Source organism: Misgurnus anguillicaudatus, chromosome 1 (assembly GCF_027580225.2).
Source record: "Misgurnus anguillicaudatus chromosome 1, ASM2758022v2, whole genome shotgun sequence".
Classification (NCBI taxonomy): domain Eukaryota; kingdom Metazoa; phylum Chordata; class Actinopteri; order Cypriniformes; family Cobitidae; genus Misgurnus; species Misgurnus anguillicaudatus.
Genome location: NC_073337.2, coordinates 1,167,159 through 1,192,245, shown reverse-complemented (window position 1 = coordinate 1,192,245; position 25,087 = coordinate 1,167,159). Strand labels below are relative to the sequence as shown.

Genomic DNA, 25,087 nt, shown 5'->3' with positions numbered 1-25,087 from the left:
ATACAATCTGATTTTTGCACGGTCGCATCCTACCTGTTTATTTTATATTACATAATACAATCTGATTTTTGCACGGTCGCATCCTACCTGTTTATTTTATACTACATAATACAATCTGATTTTTGCACGGTCGCATCCTACCTATTTATTTTATATTACATAATACAATCTGATTTTTGCATGGTCGCATCCTACCTGTTTATTTTATATTACATAATACAATCTGATTTTTGCACGGTCGCATCCTACCTGCTTATTTTATACTACATAATCCAATCAGATTTTTGCACGGTCGCATCCTACCTGTTTATTTTATACTACATAATACAATCTGATTTTTGCACGGTCGCATCCTACCTGCTTATTTTATACTACATAATCCAATCAGATTTTTGCACGGTCGCATCCTACCTGTTTATTTCATACTACATAAAACAATCTGATTTTTAACCGTCGCATCCTACCTGTTTATTTCATACTACATAAAACAATCTGATTTTTAACCGTCGCATCCTACCTGTTTATTTTATACTACATAATACAGTCTGATTTTTGCACGGTCGCATCCTACCTGTTTATTTTATATTACATAATACAATCTGATTTTTGCACGATCACATCCTACCTGTTTATTTTATACTACATAAGACAATCTGATTTTTGCACGGTCGCATCCTACCTGTTTATTTTATACTACATAATCCAATCAGATTTTTGCACGATCACATCCTACCTGTTTATTTTATACTACATAAGACAATCTGATTTTTGCACGGTCGCATCCTACCTGTTTATTTTATACTACATAATCCAATCAGATTTTTGCACGATCACATCCTACCTGTTTATTTTATACTACATAAGACAATCTGATTTTTGCACGGTCGCATCCTACCTGTTTATTTTATACTACATAATCCAATCAGATTTTTGCACGATCACATCCTACCTGTTTATTTTATACTACATAAGACAATCTGATTTTTGCACGGTCGCATCCTACCTGTTTATTTTATACTACATAATACAATCAGATTTTTGCACGGTCGCATCCTACCTGTTTATTTCATACTACATAAAACAATCTGATTTTTAACCGTCGCATCCTACCTGTTTATTTTATACTACATAATCCAATCAGATTTTTGCACGATCACATCCTACCTGTTTATTTTATACTACATAAGACAATCTGATTTTTGCACGGTCGCATCCTACCTGTTTATTTTATATTACATAATACAATCTGATTTTTGCACGGTCGCATCCTACCTGTTTATTTTATATTACATAATACAATCTGATTTTTGCACGGTCGCATCCTACCTGTTTATTTTATATTACATAATACAATCTGATTTTTGCACGGTCGCATCCTACCTGTTTATTTTATCCTACATAAGACAATCTGATTTTTGCACGGTCGCATCCTACCTGTTTATTTTATATTACATAATACAATCTGATTTTTGCACGGTCGCATCCTACCTGTTTATTTCAAACTACATAAAACAATCTGATTTTTAACCGTCGCATCCTACCTGTTTATTTTATACTACATAATCCAATCAGATTTTTGCACGGTCGCATCCTACCTGTTTATTTTATACTACATAAAACAATCTGATTTTTAACCGTCGCATCCTACCTGTTTATTTTATACTACATAAGACAATCTGATTTTTAACTGTCACATCCTACCTGTTTATTTTATCCTACATAAGACAATCTGATTTTTGCACGGTCGCATCCTACCTGTTTATTTTATACTACATAATACAATCTGATTTTTGCACGGTCGCATCCTACCTGTTTATTTCAAACTACATAAAACAATCTGATTTTTAACCGTCGCATCCTACCTGTTTATTTTATACTACATAAGACAATCTGATTTTTAACTGTCACATCCTACCTGTTTATTTTATCCTACATAAGACAATCTGATTTTTGCACGGTCGCATCCTACCTGTTTATTTTATACTACATAATACAATCTGATTTTTGCACGGTCGCATCCTACCTGTTTATTTTATATTACATAATACAATCTGATTTTTGCACGGTCGCATCCTACCTGTTTATTTTATACTACATAATACAATCTGATTTTTGCACGGTCGCATCCTACCTGTTTATTTTATATTACATAATACAATCTGATTTTTGCACGGTCGCATCCTACCTGTTTATTTTATACTACATAATACAATCTGATTTTTGCACGGTCGCATCCTACCTGTTTATTTTATATTACATAATACAATCTGATTTTTGCATGGTCGCATCCTACCTGTTTATTTTATATTACATAATACAATCTGATTTTTGCACGGTCGCATCCTACCTGCTTATTTTATACTACATAATCCAATCAGATTTTTGCACGGTCGCATCCTACCTGTTTATTTTATACTACATAATACAATCTGATTTTTGCACGGTCGCATCCTACCTGCTTATTTTATACTACATAATCCAATCAGATTTTTGCACGGTCGCATCCTACCTGTTTATTTTATACTACATAATCCAATCAGATTTTTGCACGGTCGCATCCTACCTGTTTATTTTATACTACATAATACAATCTGATTTTTGCACGGTCGCATCCTACCTGTTTATTTTATACTACATAATCCAATCAGATTTTTGCACGGTCGCATCCTACCTGTTTATTTTATACTACATAATACAATCTGATTTTTGCACGGTCGCATCCTACCTGTTTATTTTATACTACATAATACAATCTGATTTTTGCACGGTCGCATCCTACCTGTTTATTTTATACTACATAATCCAATCAGATTTTTGCACGGTCGCATCCTACCTGTTTATTTTATATTACATAATACAATCTGATTTTTGCACGGTCGCATCCTACCTGCTTATTTTATACTACATAATACAATCAGATTTTTGCACGGTCGCATCCTACCTGCTTATTTTATATTACATAATACAATCAGATTTTTGCATGGTCGCATCCTACCTGTTTATTTTATACTACATAAGACAATCTGATTTTTGCACGGTCGCATCCTACCTGTTTATTTTATACTACATAATACAATCTGATTTTTGCACGGTCGCATCCTACCTGTTTATTTTATATTACATAATACAATCTGATTTTTGCATGGTCGCATCCTACCTGTTTATTTTATATTACACAATACAATCTGATTTTTGCATGGTCGCATCCTACCTGTTTATTTTATATTACATAATACAATCTGATTTTTGCACGGTCGCATCCTACCTGCTTATTTTATACTACATAATACAATCTGATTTTTGCACGGTCGCATCCTACCTGTTTATTTTATACTACATAATACAATCTGATTTTTGCACGGTCGCATCCTACCTGTTTATTTTATACTACATAATACAATCTGATTTTTGCACGGTCGCATCCTACCTGTTTATTTTATACTACATAAGACAATCTGATTTTTAACTGTCACATCCTACCTGTTTATTTTATCCTACATAAGACAATCTGATTTTTGCACGGTCGCATCCTACCTGTTTATTTTATCCTACATAAGACAATCTGATTTTTGCACGGTCGCATCCTACCTGTTTATTTTATACTACATAATACAATCTGATTTTTGCATGGTCGCATCCTACCTGTTTATTTTATATTACATAATACAATCTGATTTTTGCATGGTCGCATCCTACCTGTTTATTTTATATTACATAATACAATCTGATTTTTGCACGGTCGCATCCTACCTGCTTATTTTATACTACATAATCCAATCAGATTTTTGCACGGTCGCATCCTACCTGTTTATTTTATACTACATAAGACAATCTGATTTTTGCACGGTCGCATCCTACCTGTTTATTTCATACTACATAAAACAATCTGATTTTTAACCGTCGCATCCTACCTGTTTATTTTATACTACATAAGACAATCTGATTTTTAACTGTCACATCCTACCTGTTTATTTTATCCTACATAAGACAATCTGATTTTTGCACGGTCGCATCCTACCTGCTTATTTTATACTACATAATCCAATCAGATTTTTGCACGGTCGCATCCTACCTGTTTATTTTATACTACATAATACAATCAGATTTTTGCATGGTCGCATCCTACCTGTTTATTTTATACTACATAAGACAATCTGATTTTTGCACGGTCGCATCCTACCTGTTTATTTTATACTACATAATACAATCTGATTTTTGCATGGTCGCATCCTACCTGTTTATTTTATATTACATAATACAATCTGATTTTTGCACGGTCGCATCCTACCTGCTTATTTTATATTACATAATACAATCTGATTTTTGCACGATCGCATCCTACCTGTTTATTTTATATTACATAATACAATCTGATTTTTGCACGGTCGCATCCTACCTGCTTATTTTATACTACATAATCCAATCAGATTTTTGCACGGTCGCATCCTACCTGTTTATTTTATACTACATAAGACAATCTGATTTTTAACTGTCACATCCTACCTGTTTATTTTATCCTACATAAGACAATCTGATTTTTGCACGGTCGCATCCTACCTGTTTATTTTATACTACATAATACAATCTGATTTTTGCACGGTCGCATCCTACCTGTTTATTTTATATTACATAATACAATCTGATTTTTGCACGGTCGCATCCTACCTGTTTATTTTATACTACATAATACAATCTGATTTTTGCACGGTCGCATCCTACCTGTTTATTTTATATTACATAATACAATCTGATTTTTGCACGGTCGCATCCTACCTGTTTATTTTATACTACATAATACAATCTGATTTTTGCACGGTCGCATCCTACCTGTTTATTTTATACTACATAATACATTCTGATTTTTGCACGGTCGCATCCTACATGCTTATTTTATACTACATAATACAATCTGATTTTTGCACGGTCGCATCCTACCTGTTTATTTTATATTACATAATACAATCTGATTTTTGCACGGTCGCATCCTACCTGTTTATTTTATATTACATAATACAATCTGATTTTTGCACGGTCGCATCCTACCTGTTTATTTTATATTACATAATACAATCTGATTTTTGCACGGTCGCATCCTACCTGCTTATTTTATACTACATAATCCAATCAGATTTTTGCACGGTCGCATCCTACCTGTTTATTTCATACTACATAAAACAATCTGATTTTTGCATGGTCGCATCCTACCTGTTTATTTTATATTACATAATACAATCTGATTTTTGCACGTTCGCATCCTACCTGCTTATTTTATACTACATAATACAATCTGATTTTTGCACGGTCGCATCCTACCTGTTTATTTTATATTACATAATACAATCTGATTTTTGCACGGTCGCATCCTACCTGTTTATTTTATACTACATAATACAATCTGATTTTTGCACGGTCGCATCCTACCTGTTTATTTTATATTACATAATACAATCTGATTTTTGCACGGTCGCATCCTACCTGTTTATTTTATACTACATAATACAATCTGATTTTTGCACGGTCGCATCCTACCTGTTTATTTTATATTACATAATACAATCTGATTTTTGCACAGTCGCATCCTACCTGTTTATTTTATATTACATAATACAATCTGATTTTTGCACGGTCGCATCCTACCTGCTTATTTTATACTACATAATCCAATCAGATTTTTGCACGGTCGCATCCTACCTGTTTATTTTATACTACATAAGACAATCTGATTTTTAACTGTCACATCCTACCTGTTTATTTTATCCTACATAAGACAATCTGATTTTTGCACGGTCGCATCCTACCTGTTTATTTTATACTACATAATACAATCTGATTTTTGCACGGTCGCATCCTACCTGTTTATTTTATATTACATAATACAATCTGATTTTTGCACGGTCGCATCCTACCTGTTTATTTTATATTACATAATACAATCTGATTTTTGCACGATCGCATCCTACCTGTTTATTTTATATTACATAATACAATCTGATTTTTGCACGGTCGCATCCTACCTGCTTATTTTATACTACATAATCCAATCAGATTTTTGCACGGTCGCATCCTACCTGTTTATTTTATACTACATAAGACAATCTGATTTTTAACTGTCACATCCTACCTGTTTATTTTATCCTACATAAGACAATCTGATTTTTGCACGGTCGCATCCTACCTGTTTATTTTATACTACATAATACAATCTGATTTTTGCACGGTCGCATCCTACCTGTTTATTTTATATTACATAATACAATCTGATTTTTGCACGGTCGCATCCTACCTGTTTATTTTATACTACATAATACAATCTGATTTTTGCACGGTCGCATCCTACCTGTTTATTTTATATTACATAATACAATCTGATTTTTGCACGGTCGCATCCTACCTGTTTATTTTATACTACATAATACAATCTGATTTTTGCACGGTCGCATCCTACCTGTTTATTTTATACTACATAATACATTCTGATTTTTGCACGGTCGCATCCTACATGCTTATTTTATACTACATAATACAATCTGATTTTTGCACGGTCGCATCCTACCTGTTTATTTTATATTACATAATACAATCTGATTTTTGCACGGTCGCATCCTACCTGTTTATTTTATATTACATAATACAATCTGATTTTTGCACGGTCGCATCCTACCTGCTTATTTTATACTACATAATCCAATCAGATTTTTGCACGGTCGCATCCTACCTGTTTATTTCATACTACATAAAACAATCTGATTTTTGCACGGTCGCATCCTACCTGTTTATTTTATATTACATAATACAATCTGATTTTTGCACGTTCGCATCCTACCTGCTTATTTTATACTACATAATACAATCTGATTTTTGCACGGTCGCATCCTACCTGTTTATTTTATATTACATAATACAATCTGATTTTTGCACGGTCGCATCCTACCTGTTTATTTTATACTACATAATACAATCTGATTTTTGCACGGTCGCATCCTACCTGTTTATTTTATATTACATAATACAATCTGATTTTTGCACGGTCGCATCCTACCTGTTTATTTTATACTACATAATACAATCTGATTTTTGCACGGTCGCATCCTACCTGTTTATTTTATATTACATAATACAATCTGATTTTTGCACAGTCGCATCCTACCTGTTTATTTTATATTACATAATACAATCTGATTTTTGCACGGTCGCATCCTACCTGTTTATTTTATACTACATAATCCAATCAGATTTTTGCACGGTCGCATCCTACCTGTTTATTTTATACTACATAATACAATCTGATTTTTGCACGGTCGCATCCTACCTGCTTATTTTATACTACATAATCCAATCAGATTTTTGCACGGTCGCATCCTACCTGTTTATTTTATACTACATAAGACAATCTGATTTTTAACTGTCACATCCTACCTGTTTATTTTATCCTACATAAGACAATCTGATTTTTGCACGGTCGCATCCTACCTGTTTATTTTATACTACATAATACAATCTGATTTTTGCACGGTCGCATCCTACCTGTTTATTTTATATTACATAATACAATCTGATTTTTGCACGGTCGCATCCTACCTGTTTATTTTATACTACATAATACAATCTGATTTTTGCACGGTCGCATCCTACCTGTTTATTTTATATTACATAATACAATCTGATTTTTGCACGGTCGCATCCTACCTGTTTATTTTATACTACATAATACAATCTGATTTTTGCACGGTCGCATCCTACCTGTTTATTTTATACTACATAAGACAATCTGATTTTTGCATGGTCGCATCCTACCTGTTTATTTTATACTACATAATACATTCTGATTTTTGCACGGTCGCATCCTACCTGTTTATTTTATATTACATAATACAATCTGATTTTTGCACGGTCGCATCCTACCTGTTTATTTTATACTACATAAGACAATCTGATTTTTGCATGGTCGCATCCTACCTGTTTATTTTATACTACATAATACATTCTGATTTTTGCACGGTCGCATCCTACCTGTTTATTTTATATTACATAATACAATCTGATTTTTGCACGGTCGCATCCTACCTGTTTATTTTATATTACATAATACAATCTGATTTTTGCACGGTCGCATCCTACCTGCTTATTTTATACTACATAATCCAATCAGATTTTTGCACGGTCGCATCCTACCTGTTTATTTTATACTACATAAGACAATCTGATTTTTGCATGGTCGCATCCTACCTGTTTATTTCATACTACATAAAACAATCTGATTTTTGCATGGTCGCATCCTACCTGTTTATTTTATATTACATAATACAATCTGATTTTTGCACGGTCGCATCCTACCTGTTTATTTTATATTACATAATACAATCTGATTTTTGCACGGTCGCATCCTACCTGTTTATTTTATATTACATAATACAATCTGATTTTTGCACGGTCGCATCCTACCTGTTTATTTTATATTACATAATACAATCTGATTTTTGCACGGTCGCATCCTACCTGTTTATTTCAAACTACATAAAACAATCTGATTTTTAACCGTCGCATCCTACCTGTTTATTTTATACTACATAATCCAATCAGATTTTTGCACGGTCGCATCCTACCTGTTTATTTTATACTACATAAGACAATCTGATTTTTGCACGGTCGCATCCTACCTGTTTATTTCAAACTACATAAAACAATCTGATTTTTAACCGTCGCATCCTACCTGTTTATTTTATACTACATAAGACAATCTGATTTTTAACTGTCACATCCTACCTGTTTATTTTATCCTACATAAGACAATCTGATTTTTGCACGGTCGCATCCTACCTGTTTATTTTATACTACATAATACAATCTGATTTTTGCACGGTCGCATCCTACCTGTTTATTTTATATTACATAATACAATCTGATTTTTGCACGGTCGCATCCTACCTGTTTATTTTATACTACATAATACAATCTGATTTTTGCACGGTCGCATCCTACCTGTTTATTTTATATTACATAATACAATCTGATTTTTGCATGGTCGCATCCTACCTGTTTATTTTATATTACATAATACAATCTGATTTTTGCATGGTCGCATCCTACCTGTTTATTTTATATTACATAATACAATCTGATTTTTGCACGGTCGCATCCTACCTGTTTATTTTATATTACATAATACAATCTGATTTTTGCACGGTCGCATCCTACCTGCTTATTTTATACTACATAATCCAATCAGATTTTTGCACGGTCGCATCCTACCTGTTTATTTTATACTACATAAGACAATCTGATTTTTGCACGGTCGCATCCTACCTGTTTATTTCATACTACATAAAACAATCTGATTTTTAACCGTCGCATCCTACCTGTTTATTTTATACTACATAAGACAATCTGATTTTTAACTGTCACATCCTACCTGTTTATTTTATCCTACATAAGACAATCTGATTTTTGCACGGTCGCATCCTACCTGTTTATTTTATACTACATAATACAATCTGATTTTTGCACAGTCGCATCCTACATGCTTATTTTATACTACATAATACAATCTGATTTTTGCACGGTCGCATCCTACCTGTTTATTTTATACTACATAATACAATCTGATTTTTGCACAGTCGCATCCTACATGCTTATTTTATACTACATAATACAATCTGATTTTTGCACGGTCGCATCCTACCTGTTTATTTCATACTACATAAAACAATCTGATTTTTAACCGTCGCATCCTACCTGTTTATTTTATACTACATAAGACAATCTGATTTTTAACTGTCACATCCTACCTGTTTATTTTATACTACATAAGACAATCTGATTTTTGCACGGTCGCATCCTACCTGTTTATTTTATACTACATAATACAATCAGATTTTTGCACGGTCGCATCCTACCTGTTTATTTTATACTACATAAGACAATCTGATTTTTGCATGGTCGCATCCTACCTGTTTATTTCATACTACATAAAACAATCTGATTTTTAACCGTCGCATCCTACCTGTTTATTTTATACTACATAAGACAATCTGATTTTTAACTGTCACATCCTACCTGTTTATTTTATCCTACATAAGACAATCTGATTTTTGCACGGTCGCATCCTACCTGTTTATTTTATCCTACATAATACAATCTGATTTTTGCACGGTCGCATCCTACATGCTTATTTTATACTACATAATACAATCTGATTTTTGCACGGTCGCATCCTACCTGTTTATTTTATACTACATAATACAATCTGATTTTTGCACGGTCGCATCCTACCTGTTTATTTTATACTACATAATACAATCTGATTTTTGCACGGTCGCATCCTACCTGTTTATTTCATACTACATAAAACAATCTGATTTTTAACCATCGCATCCTACCTGTTTATTTTATACTACATAAGACAATCTGATTTTTAACTGTCACATCCTACCTGTTTATTTTATATTACATAATCCAATCAGATTTTTGCACGGTCGCATCCTACCTGTTTATTTTATACTACATAAAACAATCTGATTTTTGCACGGTCGCATCCTACCTGTTTATTTTATACTACATAAGACAATCTGATTTTTGCACGGTCGCATCCTACCTGTTTATTTTATACTACATAATACAATCTGATTTTTGCACGGTCGCATCCTACCTGTTTATTTTATACTACATAATACAATCTGATTTTTGCACGGTCGCATCCTACATGCTTATTTTATACTACATAATACAATCTGATTTTTGCACGGTCGCATCCTACCTGTTTATTTTATACTACATAATACAATCTGATTTTTGCACGGTCGCATCCTACCTGTTTATTTTATACTACATAATACAATCTGATTTTTGCACGGTCGCATCCTACATGCTTATTTTATACTACATAATACAATCTGATTTTTGCACGGTCGCATCCTACCTGTTTATTTTATACTACATAATACAATCTGATTTTTGCATGGTCGCATCCTACCTGTTTATTTTATATTACATAATACAATCTGATTTTTGCACGGTCGCATCCTACCTGTTTATTTTATATTACATAATACAATCTGATTTTTGCACGGTCGCATCCTACCTGCTTATTTTATACTACATAATACAATCAGATTTTTGCACGGTCGCATCCTACCTGTTTATTTTATACTACATAATACAATCTGATTTTTGCATGGTCGCATCCTACCTGTTTATTTTATACTACATAATCCAATCAGATTTTTGCACGGTCGCATCCTACCTGTTTATTTTATACTACATAAGACAATCTGATTTTTGCATGGTCGCATCCTACCTGTTTATTTCATACTACATAAAACAATCTGATTTTTGCACGGTCGCATCCTACCTGTTTATTTTATATTACATAATACAATCTGATTTTTGCACGGTCGCATCCTACCTGCTTATTTTATATTACATAATACAATCTGATTTTTGCACGGTCGCATCCTACCTGCTTATTTTATACTACATAATCCAATCAGATTTTTGCACGATCGCATCCTACCTGTTTATTTTATATTACATAATACAATCTGATTTTTGCATGGTCGCATCCTACCTGTTTATTTTATATTACATAATACAATCTGATTTTTGCATGGTCGCATCCTACCTGTTTATTTTATATTACATAATACAATCTGATTTTTGCACGGTCGCATCCTACCTGCTTATTTTATACTACATAATACAATCAGATTTTTGCACGGTCGCATCCTACCTGTTTATTTTATAGTACAAAAGACAATCTGATTTTTGCGCGGTCACATCATACCTGTTTATTTAATACAATTATTTTATCCACTATAAAATCATTGTACCAGTACCTAATAAGAATCTAGGGCAAGGCTGCACTGAATTAATTAACGTAGTCACAAACGCAAAGTAGAAACCCAAATTAGGATTTTTTGTGTGGTAGTTTGGATTGAAAAAAATTGGTATAATTTTGCGCAGGAAAATCTGACAGTGTAGGTGGGACAAATGGACATACACCGGAGCTTACAGAGTTTACATCGCAGCAGCTTTTGCAGATCACTAGACATGATGCAAAGCAAACTTAATTTAAATCTAGAGGTGAGCTCCATCCAAATCAATTACAGTGATTCTCTGACGTTTACATCGTAGCTATCTTTACTAGTTAAAGATAGTCTAAAAACAGAGTTGGGTATAACGCATTACTGTGTAACGCATTACTGTACTCTAATTACTTTTCCTGATAACGCAGTAACGTATCGCTTTACATTTTAAATGTATGTAATTTGATTACAGTTACCAATGACAACAAAATGACGTTACTAGCGTTACAAATTAAGTGTTCAAAAATGTATTAAAATGTATTTTAAAATGACGTTTTGCCATTGCACGGCAACGTCTGTTAACGAGCATGCGCGCAGCGCCAGTTAACGAGCATGTGCTTTACTCACTCGTCGGAGACGCAAGCAAATGAATGCTATGTGAGCGGTGGTTGATCCTTCAAGTGGAATACAGACAATACATGTCCAAAACCTTGGCATTTCAGAGTGGGCTTTGCGCGATGACATCTGGTCTGCCAGAAGCGATCGTACAGGTGTGTTTTTAAATCACTAATGTACAATGAGGTTTTATTTGTTAACATCATTTAACTATGTTATTTTATCATGAGCTCAACGCGTGCACTGCATTAAGTAATCATATGTTTATTCAAACAATTACCAAAACAACTTTAATTGTTATATTTAACGAACTAACATGAATATTAACATTCTTTAACTTGACCAAAAAGCCCTCGCGAATGTGACGACGTGTTAAAACTCTAGTTTCTGTCTCTGCGACTGCGAATGAATGTAGATAGATAGATAGATAGATAGATAGATAGATAGATAGATAGATAGATAGATAGATAGATAGATAGATAGATAGATAGATAGATAGATAGATAGATAGATAGATAGATAGATAGATAGATAGATAGATAGATAGATAGATAGATAGATAGATAGATAGAAGAAACATTTTCACATTAGCACTGTGTTTGGGTTTATCCGTCATTGTTTCTGACAGTTTCACTTTGTAGTTTTTTACATTTGATGTTGTCAAAGTAACTTTAAAGTAAAGTAATTAGTAATAAGATTACTTTTTGCATGTAGTAATCATTAATGTAATCAAAATAAAATTTTATAGTAGTAATAAGTAATTTGTAGTGGATTACTTTTTTTGAGTAACTTACCCTGGTCTAAACACATTGCACCTGTCACTCCAAAAAATACCAAACTGATTTTAACGGATAAAATCAAATGTAAATATTAGGGCCTGAATGATTGGAGGCAAGTATGGCGTAGCCCAATTTGTATCATTCACGACATTCACGGTGCAAATTTGCATCTCTTTGTTTTAGTCTTTATATTTGAGTTTCTAACACCTTCAGAAAATCATGAGATACATTTATAGGCCAAAATATATTCAAAACAATGACTTACTGTGACGCAGATTCAGCATGTAGGGTGACCTGATGGCTGACAGTCAGTTTGGTGTGTCCCTGCAGATTAGAAAAACAGATTTTATAATTTTTTTATTTACTTATGTATTTGTCTGACCAGTGGCTTCCAGCAGAGACCAGCCAACCAGCTTAAACCGACTATCCAGCAACTAAAACCATTCAATTATAAAAATTACGTTATAACTTGCACATGCTTTTACACATTTAGAGAAAATATGTGTTACAATGGTGACACTTTTGGGGTGGGGCTTGCGGGGGCAGGCTAAAAGGTTTTTTTTTTTAATAAATTATATTCCCAAACAATATATTCTCAATTCATTAACGTTACGTACATTTAAAACGTTATGAACTTTTATGTATTTAAAGTGTGATGAACTTGATTAAAGTTTTAAGACTTTAGATGATTAAAAAATAAGATTGTATATTAGCACTACATGTAAATCAAATGAGTTTGTGCATCAATGCGATTGTAGTGGATTATTTCTCATTAAATTAGTACATTTAGGGGGTGTTAGTTGAAAACGGGTCTGGCTAACAGGCGTAGAATAACCTTAGCAACACATAACAAACCACAAACAGACATTTAATGGAAAATGTTGTTTTCTCAATGCAGATTCATCCATTATTTTGTAATTAGAGAGGCTATTAAATGTGATAGCTGTACATAGTGCATATTTATTCATAAAACGTATGGGTGTTTTTGGCACTGTGGTTCTGTCGGTTAATTAAATTAAATGGAATAAATGAATTTATTAATAAAAAGCATATATTCACACGTTCTAAGATTAATAATAATTAAAAGTGATAAAGATGACATCTCCCATCAGATGTTCATATTAACAACAAAAAGAAAGCGACACTGAGTCAGAATGCACTTTATCAAAATTTTGTGGGTTAAAATGATCCACAAAACAGATATCTGTTAACACAACGTATATCTAATAATGTATTTAACACAAGTTACATAATAATATATGAGCATTGTTTTTGACATGACTTACTCTCCCATTCATTAAACTTTTAAGCCGCCTATAGTTTCTGTATTTAGTTTTACCATGCAAACTAATGAATAAACCTGTCTGAGATAGATATCAGTTAGCTAAAACGATTTGGGAAATAAATCAAAGCTTCTGTAAAACCGGAATGTTTTTTTTTTTTTATTGAAATCTTACGAATACATGCATAATAATTTGGAACACAGTGTAGATAAGAATAGATAGATGAGATTAAATTAGTTTATATGAAAGGTTTTACTGGATGGATCGTGAATAAAGATCATGGGTGCACATGAGCCACATTCACATTCAGCTCTGTTGCGTTGATTAGTCAAATGTTTTGTAGAGATTTACTTTTGTACCAGCTATTATGGCAATCCAAATTATGGCGGATTTCCTTCTGGATTTCACAATAAACATTAACTAAGTTAGCCAGTCAAAACGACACACTCGTGTCACTCACAATAATACGACTTCCATTAGCTTTATGGCTTAACGTTACTACACGAGCACAAAGATGGCGGCGCCCACATTTACGTCAAAAAATAAACTGGATAACATGTCGATTATTTATATATATATAAATAATCGACATATATATATATATATATATATGTGACCAGCCACGGAAAGTAGGGACACAAGTCGGATCTGGGGCATTTTTAGTAGATTCTGAAAGTGCAGTTTCTACCTTTCAAACGATGTGTAACACATGGAAATCTGATAAGATTTGGAGAAGTTGTGGCCATTTGAATATAGGAACTCAGAAATACTCAAACCGAGAAAATCGAGACGAAAGGGACTCTTCTTTCCAAGACGGGAGACAATAGGGCTCATTTACATCTCATTTAGCTAAGCCATACCCCCTGTAAAGCCGTTTTGAGATACATGTTCTAGCATCATATGTAGTATTTTATGACAGAAGTCCAAATGACAACATGCAAAAATAAACATGACTTTTTACCTTTGTGTTGATCACAAGTCGAATCCAGTCTGTTTCAGATTATCCAATGACCATTTTGTCCACAAATGCGTATATCCGTGAAATATAGATTGTTTACATCAGATTTCGCATGAATGTCTGGTAATACAATATAATATACAATCTGAAGACTATTTACATCGTAACATGTAAGGGAATATGAGATTACACTCCGTTAACCACATGAACCCGCCTTCAAAGTTTGTATTTAAAATAGTGAGGCAGTATAATAGATCATCCAAACAGCGCCTTCGAAAACGTGACGTCCTTTAGAGATGTTACCAATCGCTCGCTCGTTCCTCCATCAGCCAATAACTTCATGGAAAATATTGATAGACAAAGCATGTAGCCAATTATATAAAGAATACAACGATCTCTGTGTAACTTCTGTGTGTTTGGACTCATGCTGCGCTGCAAGAACTGACGTAGAGATGACGTCAAAGTACCGCGAGAGCGAGTCGAAATTAAACTACTCCGTAAGATTTCTTGAAGAGCTCTCGCGGTACTTTGACGTCATCCGACTGCGGCGCCGCATAAATTCAGTGACGCGGCTGACGTACGATGCGGCTGACTGTTATTTGTTCCGCCCCAGCTTCTTTTATTTTTCTTTTGTTTTGTGCGCCCGAGCTTTACAGTCTGGGGAGATGCACGCTATAAGTTTGGAAAAAAAAAAACTTAGCAAACATATCTGAGGAACAGGGCAGCCGCGTCACTACAGTCACGTAACTTCACGCTCGAGCCGGAAGAGAAGACAATGCTGGATAAAGTCGTAATTCTGCTATTTTTGGACCAAACTGTATTTCCGAGGCTTCAACACAATCTTACTGACCCACTGATGTCACATAGACTACTTTGATGATGTTTTTATTACCATTCTGGACATGGAAACCATACATAGATTTTCAATGAAGGAGATAGAAAGCTCTCGGACTAAATCTAACGATAAAACATCTTAAACTGTGTTCCGAAGATGAATGGAGGTCTTCCGAGTTTAGAACGACATAAGGGTAAGTCATTAATTACATTACTTTCATTTTTGGGCGAACTATCCTTGTTTAGTAGTCACGCTGTTCCCTTTGGGGGCGGAGGCGAAAACACAAGCTTAAACAGTATGTAAATATACACAGACAATGACGCCCCCCCGCTGCACGCTAGAATCTCCGGAAAAACAAGCCTATTTTAACCGCAAAATGTACGCTTTTAAATATACAAAAACTGCTATCTCAAACATGGAGAGGCTTCTTCGTGATCTCAACTAACAGATTCTGCAATAAAACGAAAATCACAAATTTTGAAAAAAAAACTTTGTTTCTCATTTTCTCGAAACTTGTGCTGCCGACTTGTGTCCCTGGTTTCCGTGACGGGTCACATATATATATATATATATATATATATATATATATATATATATATATATATATATATATATATATAAAACACAAAGTGCTACCACAATGTCAATACGCATTGATTAAACAACTTATCTGGAAAATGTTTATATTTATAAGAAAAAACTTCCGCTTTTGCGCTTCCAACGCGCCCTCAAGTGCTCGTTTTAAGAACGACGCCTGGCCTGTTTATCCGCCTAAAAGAATATTTTGTGGAGTACGTGACCTTGAACCAAAATGATAAATGATTCACTTATGTACTGTTTATTGCATATTAATGTTCCATTATGTTTTACTTGTATTTTGAATTAGTCATTAAATTGTATTGTGTTTTAGAAGTGAAGAAAATGTGAAATTAACTAATCCCATATAGTAGGTATGTGAGTAAAAATTTCAACATGGTTAAATGCTAAAACTAGTTGTTCGTATAAAAAGAGCTTAGAAATCCTTTAAAATGGCACCAATACCACGTCTATGAGTTCAAGAATAACAAAATACTGGCCTTTTGAAACTCGAAAGTCATCACTTTATTTTGTCCTATTGTTTTCCATTTTGCGATTGGTAAAACTCCGGTGCGCGTTGTTCAAAATCATTGAAATTTCGTTCACTTGTAGTTTTGTAGTTTTAAACTAAATGTCTATAACAATTTCAAGTTTTTACTTTGCACTTCGCCTGAGGAAATCCGAAGTTGTGTTGGGCGGAACCAAACTGACAGCTGCGACTGCGGAGATACGTAACTTACCTAACTTACATATAATGGGTATATTAATGCATTAAATAGGACGCTTTAATATTGGATTGCAATATTTTTATTTAATTTAAATTAGCTTTAGTTTGCTGTTAAAATCGCAACACTTGTTCGGGTATAGATACAACAATAGCAAGCCCAGATTAATTTAATTGTGAAAAATATAAAGTGCCTAAATTGTAAATTCTTTAGTACGGATAAATTACCACAGACGTTTGTTATTACGGGTAATTTAATTAACGTTACTCAAACTGGAAAACACAACAGAAATAAAGAATAACTTACCTCATGAATTTAACGAAGCCTTAACTGGTACTCATTAACGGCTTATTTAAAAATTACATTATGCCAACAGTTGAATTTGTATAGCATATTAACGTTACATTAACCACAAAAAAATTACCTCTATTTACTATTTTCACGTAAAAATATAAACTAACCATCAGATACATAAGAAAAAAATATTTTTTTGTACAGTACCTGCAATTTTCGCGTAGATGCCGTCGAAACCATTCCGAGTTTATACCAGATTCATCCGGCGCGATCCAGCTGCTTCTTCGGTTGCCTAGACGACTAAAGTAAACTAAAACAATCCTGTGCGTGACGTCACGCGTTGTAAATTCCATTACATCAAAATTCAATAAAGGTGTTATTAGCATTCACAGTGTTGTGTAAAAACCTGACAGCATTTCTCTTAGGAAATTATTATAGCAATTTCTTTTAATTGCTATAATAAATGTGCTATTATTTTTAAATTCAGAACAAATAAACCATGTTTTTTTTAATTATTTTAATTACTATAATAAATGTGCTATTATTTTTAAATTCGGAACAAATAAACCATGTTTTTTTTTTTAATTACTATAATAAATATGCTATTATTTTTAAAGTGCATTAGTCTATAATAATTATATTTACCTAAAAATTGTCTTTTATCTCTCAGCTGAGCTTTTTTCTAAAAAGATTGGCTTAATTTCATTTCTAACTTTCTGAACAATATATTTCAACAATTTTTACTAACCCCACTGAAAAATCCAGCAAAGATCAGCACAAGCTCGTTTTAGCTGGTTTAAGGTGGCAGTAGCTGGTCTAAGCTGGTCCTCTCAGCCTGGCAAAGCTGGTCAAGCTGGTCTTCTAGCTAGACCATCTTAAAAAGTGACAAAAACACAGCTAGACCAGCTTGCTACACTAGCAAAAACCAAACTAAGAGACCAGCTAAAACCAGCTCACCAGCTTATGCTGGATTTTCCAGTAGGGAAGCCTTTTCGCATTTATGGATTTTATGACATAAAGTGTGTTATAAAGCCCTCAGAATGTAAGCAAAACCTGACCCAAATACTAGTATCCAGGGCAGCGTAATCTTACTTTAACCTTACAATGTTAAAGGTGCAGTGTGTAAATTTTAGCAACGTCTAGTGGTGAGGTTGCGAACTGCAACCAACGGCTCAGTCCACTGCTCACCCCTTGCTTTTAAAACGCATAGAGAAGCTACGGTAGCCGCCACCGGAAAAACATGTAATCGTCGGAGACAACATAGTAAAAAAGTTTGTCCGTTAAGGGGTTCCGTAGAAACATGGCGGCACAAAATGGCGACTTCCACTTAAGGGGACCCTCTGTGTTTGTAGATAAAACACCTCATTCTGAGGTAATTAAAACATATAACGGTTCATTATAAAAAGGTCTTTATACACCCCTGATAATATAGTTTTGTATATTATTTTGCATTTCTGTCAAGAGATCCTTCTAAAAATTACACACTGCACCTTTAAATCCAGAAGCTTCACAAAAATGAAGAGACATAAATCTGAGTCACTCCCTATGCTATATTTTCAGTAAATGAGAAAATAATTCATGAATTAAGTGCTAGAACAGAATCACAAATGCAGTGTTTTACAAACAGTTTTTTATTTACACACACACACACACACACACACACACACACACACACACACACACACACACACACACACACACACACACACACACACACACACACAGTTTATTTTCTTTATGACTAAAACAAGACAACTCTCATTTTTTCACCATAAGACAGACAAAAATTTTATTAAGAACAATGGCCAAAAGGCTTATCATCATAAGATCGGTCACTTTTAATATCCTCTGCTTGCACATTTCTGAAGATCTCAAGTTTAGTTTAGTTCAATTTAATGATGTTAACAGGGATGGTTGTGTTGTACATCATAGAAGACAATGTCCATGGCGTCCATGGGCTGCAGGTGTTTTTGTGGTAAAACAGTACAAATACCTTTGATGGTTTTCTCTGCAATGCTGTCAGGGCCAGACTTGCCCTGCCAGTACTAAGTAGTAGTCGAAATAAGATTTATCATCTCTTTCAATGCACTCAAATGTCTATACATTATCAAAACTGTACATAATTTTAGTGCATAGTATAAGTAGGCAAATTGAGATGCAGGCTTGGTTTGTCTGTGTGCGTCTGGTTTGTCTTCATATACGATTTTGCTTGAGAAATCTTTAAAGAGCACATATCCTCCGATTCATGATTTTACATTTCCTTTGTTGTGTAAGTGTGTATTAGTACATGTTAACGATATGCAAAAGGTACAAACCCCAAAGTAAACAATGAAATGAGTAATCGTCTCCAATGTAAATCTTTTTTCTTGGACTACAACAAACACACGAATTGTAGGCAACAGTTTACTTCCTGGGATTGGTGACGTAGACAACACTGACATTATCATAATTCCTCCCGCTTCAGACTCACAGCCTGTATGTATACTTCCGTTAGCATTGCGAACAAATCTTTCAAACATGGTAAGGAGTGTCACATTTCCGGCAGACGTCAGAGGTATTCAGGCAAATCAAAATGTACAGGTTAGCTGGCCAATCAGGGACACAGAGCTTTTCAGATTAATGAGTTTTGTACAAAATCAGTGCGTTTCAGGAAGACGGAGATATCTGGATAGGGATGGCCGATAATTTGCATGTGATTGTCATTGCGTATCTCGTCAGTGAAGCCGGTTCGGTGATTAGAAGTAAATCGCCATCAGCTGCTTTCATTTACTACACAAAGCCGTAGGCTACGTTTACACGTGGGCGGCAATTTTCATGAATGGACATTTCAACCTCTCCGGTTTTAAAAATAATATCGTGCACACATGTAAGTTTTCAGAAAAGTGTTTAGTTACACGTAGCCGTGCATATATGCCGTCGAGAGAAGCTCAAGCCCACGTAAGCTAATCGCCGGCAGCGCTGGTGGTGGCGCGGGCTGGTTCTTCGTGTTGGAGGGAGGAGTTGTTGCAGAATTTGTTCGAAGTACTGTGAGAGAGCGATTTGAAATTAGACCTATACGTGTGATTTCTCAACTCGCTCTCGCGGTACATTGACATCATCCGCCTGTCGGTTCTTGCAGCGCCGAATGAAGTCGAACACGCGTAAAATTGCTGGCCTTCGAGCGCTCGTCTCTGCTCCTCGACCTAATGGAGCAGCTGTATTTGCTTTACAAACACACAAAACGAGTTTGCACAAACATAAATGTGATCTTGGAAGCATTTAGAGTATCAGTCACATGTAAACATAGGTCGCACTTTTGACATAGGTGCGAGCTCTGGCGCATACTCTGTGACGTTGCCTGCTTAAACATCCGTTTGTCTCAGTTTACATGCAACCATAGATTTTCAAGACCCTGGCGGGAGTTTTTAGAAACAATTGGTTTCAGAGGCGAGTTCTCAGTTTGCATGTAAACGAAGGGCACAAACGAAGGTAAATCTCTCAGTTTTTAAAAATAACCATGTACGTGTTAACAGGGCCATAGTTCACTGACAATCGGGGCAATTTTCGCATTTTATTATTGCGGATGTATTACCTGCGATATGGCCCAGCTTGTCAGTGAACCACGGCTTTGTGTAGTAAAGTCCGCTCTATTTGAAAGCAGCTGATGGCAATTATAAACAAACTGTGATTTAACTGTGGATAAAACTACCAATTGCACGACTTTAAATACGTCACGTCTTTTTGGGATCTTTACAGCATGTATGTGATAGTGAGGTAGACTGGAGCTGAAACGGCCGGGTTTCATGACCCTTTAAAGGTTTTATTAACAAATCTTCTCCTTACCAAGTTAGTATTGATATTAAAAACAAACAAAATACTTAAACAATACAGAACAATACTTGAAAAGCGCCTGGGCATCTACTTCACATTTTCTAAAACCTTTCTGTCTTTTGAGGTGTACAGGGCACAAGTTTCAAAGTAAAATCTCAGCAACTGCTGGTCACATAGTTGTGTACTGTGTACTCCCACCAAATAAACACTTCAACCAGAATAATCTGCAAAATAAGAAAGAAAAGAAGAAAAAATTAAACAGTTGGAGAGCCTGAATATTATAGCTGCTACACTATTCTCCCTATGTAAGCTGGTAAAGAAGTGTGTTAGTAGTACAAAGATTTGTGGGTTCAATTCAAGCACGCATACTATTAATAGAGCATTAGAGTACCACGTGTCTCTGGTTTAATGCCGTCAGGTAACTTACATTTTAACATAACAGTAGTGTTTAAATATTTGGTTGTTTCAGTTTGAGATGAAAATAACAACGAAACACAATGTAATTGTTCTGACCAACAGTTAAAAAATAAAATAAAACTATATACTAAAAAGCTGTTTAGAAATCCTACCTGTATATTTAAAATGTGAACATGTCTTTTGATCAACGCACGTGCTTGTATCTTCCCCTTTGAGTCGAGTACAGTGTAGACTAAGTTACACAAAAACGGCTCAGAAGAAAATTCGCTTAAATCATATAAGTTTTTGGGAAATATCTTTTCTGCGCCATTATGTACTGTTTACATCACGTGACGCGAGTTTTTAACGCGGCTATGCTATCTGTCATCGCGCGCCATAAAGCATTCACGTGACAACGGAAGGATTTACGCACTTAACGTAAACATTAGGCTTGTTCGAGCTCATGCAGCGCCGCACGAACCAACAGGCGGATGACATCAAAGTACCGCGAGAGCGAATCCAGAAATCATACGAAGTCTGATTTCGCATCGCTCTCGCGGTATTGTGATGTCATCCTCCTATCGGTTTCTTGCGGCGCCGCATGAATTCAAACAAGCATTTTAACGATCACCTGTGTTTGCACTCGCTTCGCTGTCGACGCAGATGTAAGTTGTAATAAAACGTTTATGCTGCTGTTTTATTAAAAAAAAACCTTATTACATGTGGTTAGTTATGTTATTTTCGGTGTTTAGTAACAAATTTATAGTTTCACGCTGCACGCACTTGTTGATATCCTGTCAGCATGGACATAGAATGTCGCAGAGGATTTCGCCCTCAGAATCAGATTTGTTAAAATTATAAAAAGCCCGCTATATTACAAAATGATTCAGAAACGTAATGTAGATATCAAAACTACAGACACTTTGCAAGTCATTTAATGTGTGTTGACACTTTGTACGGTGTGCGTTTTGAACGATTTGAATAAAATGAATGATCCAACCTAAACACACCTTCATTACAAACAAGTTTCTTTTAGGAGCACTTCTGAGAAAAGTTACAACGCCTAAACACAAAATTTATATCCAAAATAGAGTCAGATGAGAACCCAAAACTAGTTTAACAATTAATAACTCATATAGCCTACAGTAATACTGAAATTAATTGTCATCTTTTTTTTACTTTCCCACAGTCATGTGATTTTCGTCAAAATGTGGAGAAAGGAAAACCAACAACCAAGTGCAGGTAGGCATTACTTTCACCGTGTAAAGGTTATATTATCTGAAAATATAAATATTGACTGAGTAAGGTCATGTTACAGTACAGATTAAAATTAATGTAAAATCACTAAATGGTGGTCCTAATCTTATTATTTGATTGATATGTCCAATGTAACACACTGTTGCAGTTAAACTGGTATTGAAATTGCTGGAGCCTAAAATCAAAGCAGAATTTTGTCTTTCTCATTTGTAGGCTCTTTCTCCATGTTTCCGGTCAATCAAAGGAAGAGGAGCCGTCTGCCCTTGACATCTAATCCCTCTGAGAATGAAAGTTTTTCTCCCAACTACTACAGTGAGATGGAAACATCCTCATTTTATGGTCCACCCAGTATGTATTTTCTTTAGTTCAATCAAAGTCCACGTGTTTTCTTTAGCAGTGCCTTTGATTTTAAACACCTACAGTTCAATACTGTCATACAGTACATTATGTAGTTGTCATTAACATTATGACTTTAGCTGACCTGTAAAATTTGGGTACAGTGCCACATAAAGGTCAAGAAATATATAACCTTAAACTAACCATTAACTTTTCAACTATTTATCCTTTTTTTAAACATTTGGGTACCTGGAGAGTTTGGAGACAGTGCCACCTAATGCTCAAAATAAAAGTAGATTATATACATTAGGTATGATGACAAATGTTTCAAAAACCCCAAAGCTCAAAATTTATCACATGCCTAGACAGAACACACATTCCCATTTACAAAGGTACCTGGATTGTAAAAATCCGTTGAGGATTGAGAAAGTTATGAAATTTTTAATATTAGAAATCAGGGGAAAAGTTATAGATGTCAATAGAAGGTGTGTGACCGAAAATGTTGCTTATTCACATGTTTTTTCTTGTAACTTTCTCATTTCATCAGATATTTGCATGAAATTTTAACAGACAGTAGAATTTAGTCAGTTTTTTTCAAATGAAATCATGAACATTTACTGTTTTAATTGGAATGGGCCATTTAGTTGGAATTAGTTTGTGATATTCAGACTCTGACCCATGGTTTTTAGAACGATGCCACAAATGTGACTACCAAATTTACCTGATTTATTTAAATACCTTGTCCTTCATAGGTTTCAATGAAATTTTGTCTGTACCAAGATAAAAGATATAAATTGTGTCACTCACACCTACCTTTCATAAGTGCCGAGAGTTTAGTGGAAGCACAAAGACCAGTTGAAAGTGACACAAATTTTCAAACAGTTGCTGTAAAATAAAAAAACCTCAGGACTGAAAGCTCAAAATATTAAATGCTTCCGGTGGTTCTTCTTCACATATTAATTGTAGTATTTAGTAAAAAAAATAAGAAATTAAGGTTGGTAATTTATAAATAAATAATACAAACGCTGCTTTGTAAATGTTAAAAATGTTTAGCATTAGTATGACCAAGCTGGTTTCTGTGGTTCATAAGCGTATGTTGTTGCCAGTTACAGGGCAATGTAATCTAATGTTTGTTTCCACACACTTTTATGCTGAAATAAAGCTTGTGTTTCATTTACATATATAATATTTAGAGGTGGACATCTTGTCACAGATTAACTGTGACCTATGACTTATATTTTAAAGGGGACAGAGTAGGGATGCAACGATTATAGATTTTGATGGTACGGTTATAGTCTGATAAATAATCACGGTTGTACGGTTATTACGGTTATTATGGACTCATTTATTTTACAACATTAATGTAAAAAATCACATGAATACATTTTTTAACAATTGCTAAATTCTTTTGTATTTTCAGTT

The 25,087-nt window shown here is 34.3% G+C and overlaps 1 long non-coding RNA gene across 2 annotated transcripts in view; it reads right to left on the bottom strand.

The window, feature by feature from the left end:
* LOC129435503 (uncharacterized) overlaps nt 1-18,177 on the bottom strand; it is a 45,811-nt gene extending 27,634 nt beyond the window's left edge. For both annotated transcript variants that reach the window (XR_012372070.1, XR_012372064.1), the window contains exons 1-2: nt 18,074-18,177; nt 13,461-13,519 (exon numbers count right to left, since the gene is read on the bottom strand). This is a non-coding gene — a long non-coding RNA (uncharacterized lncRNA). The remainder of the gene's footprint in view (nt 1-13,460; nt 13,520-18,073) is intronic.
* Nucleotides 18,178-25,087: the final 6,910 nt, after the last annotated feature.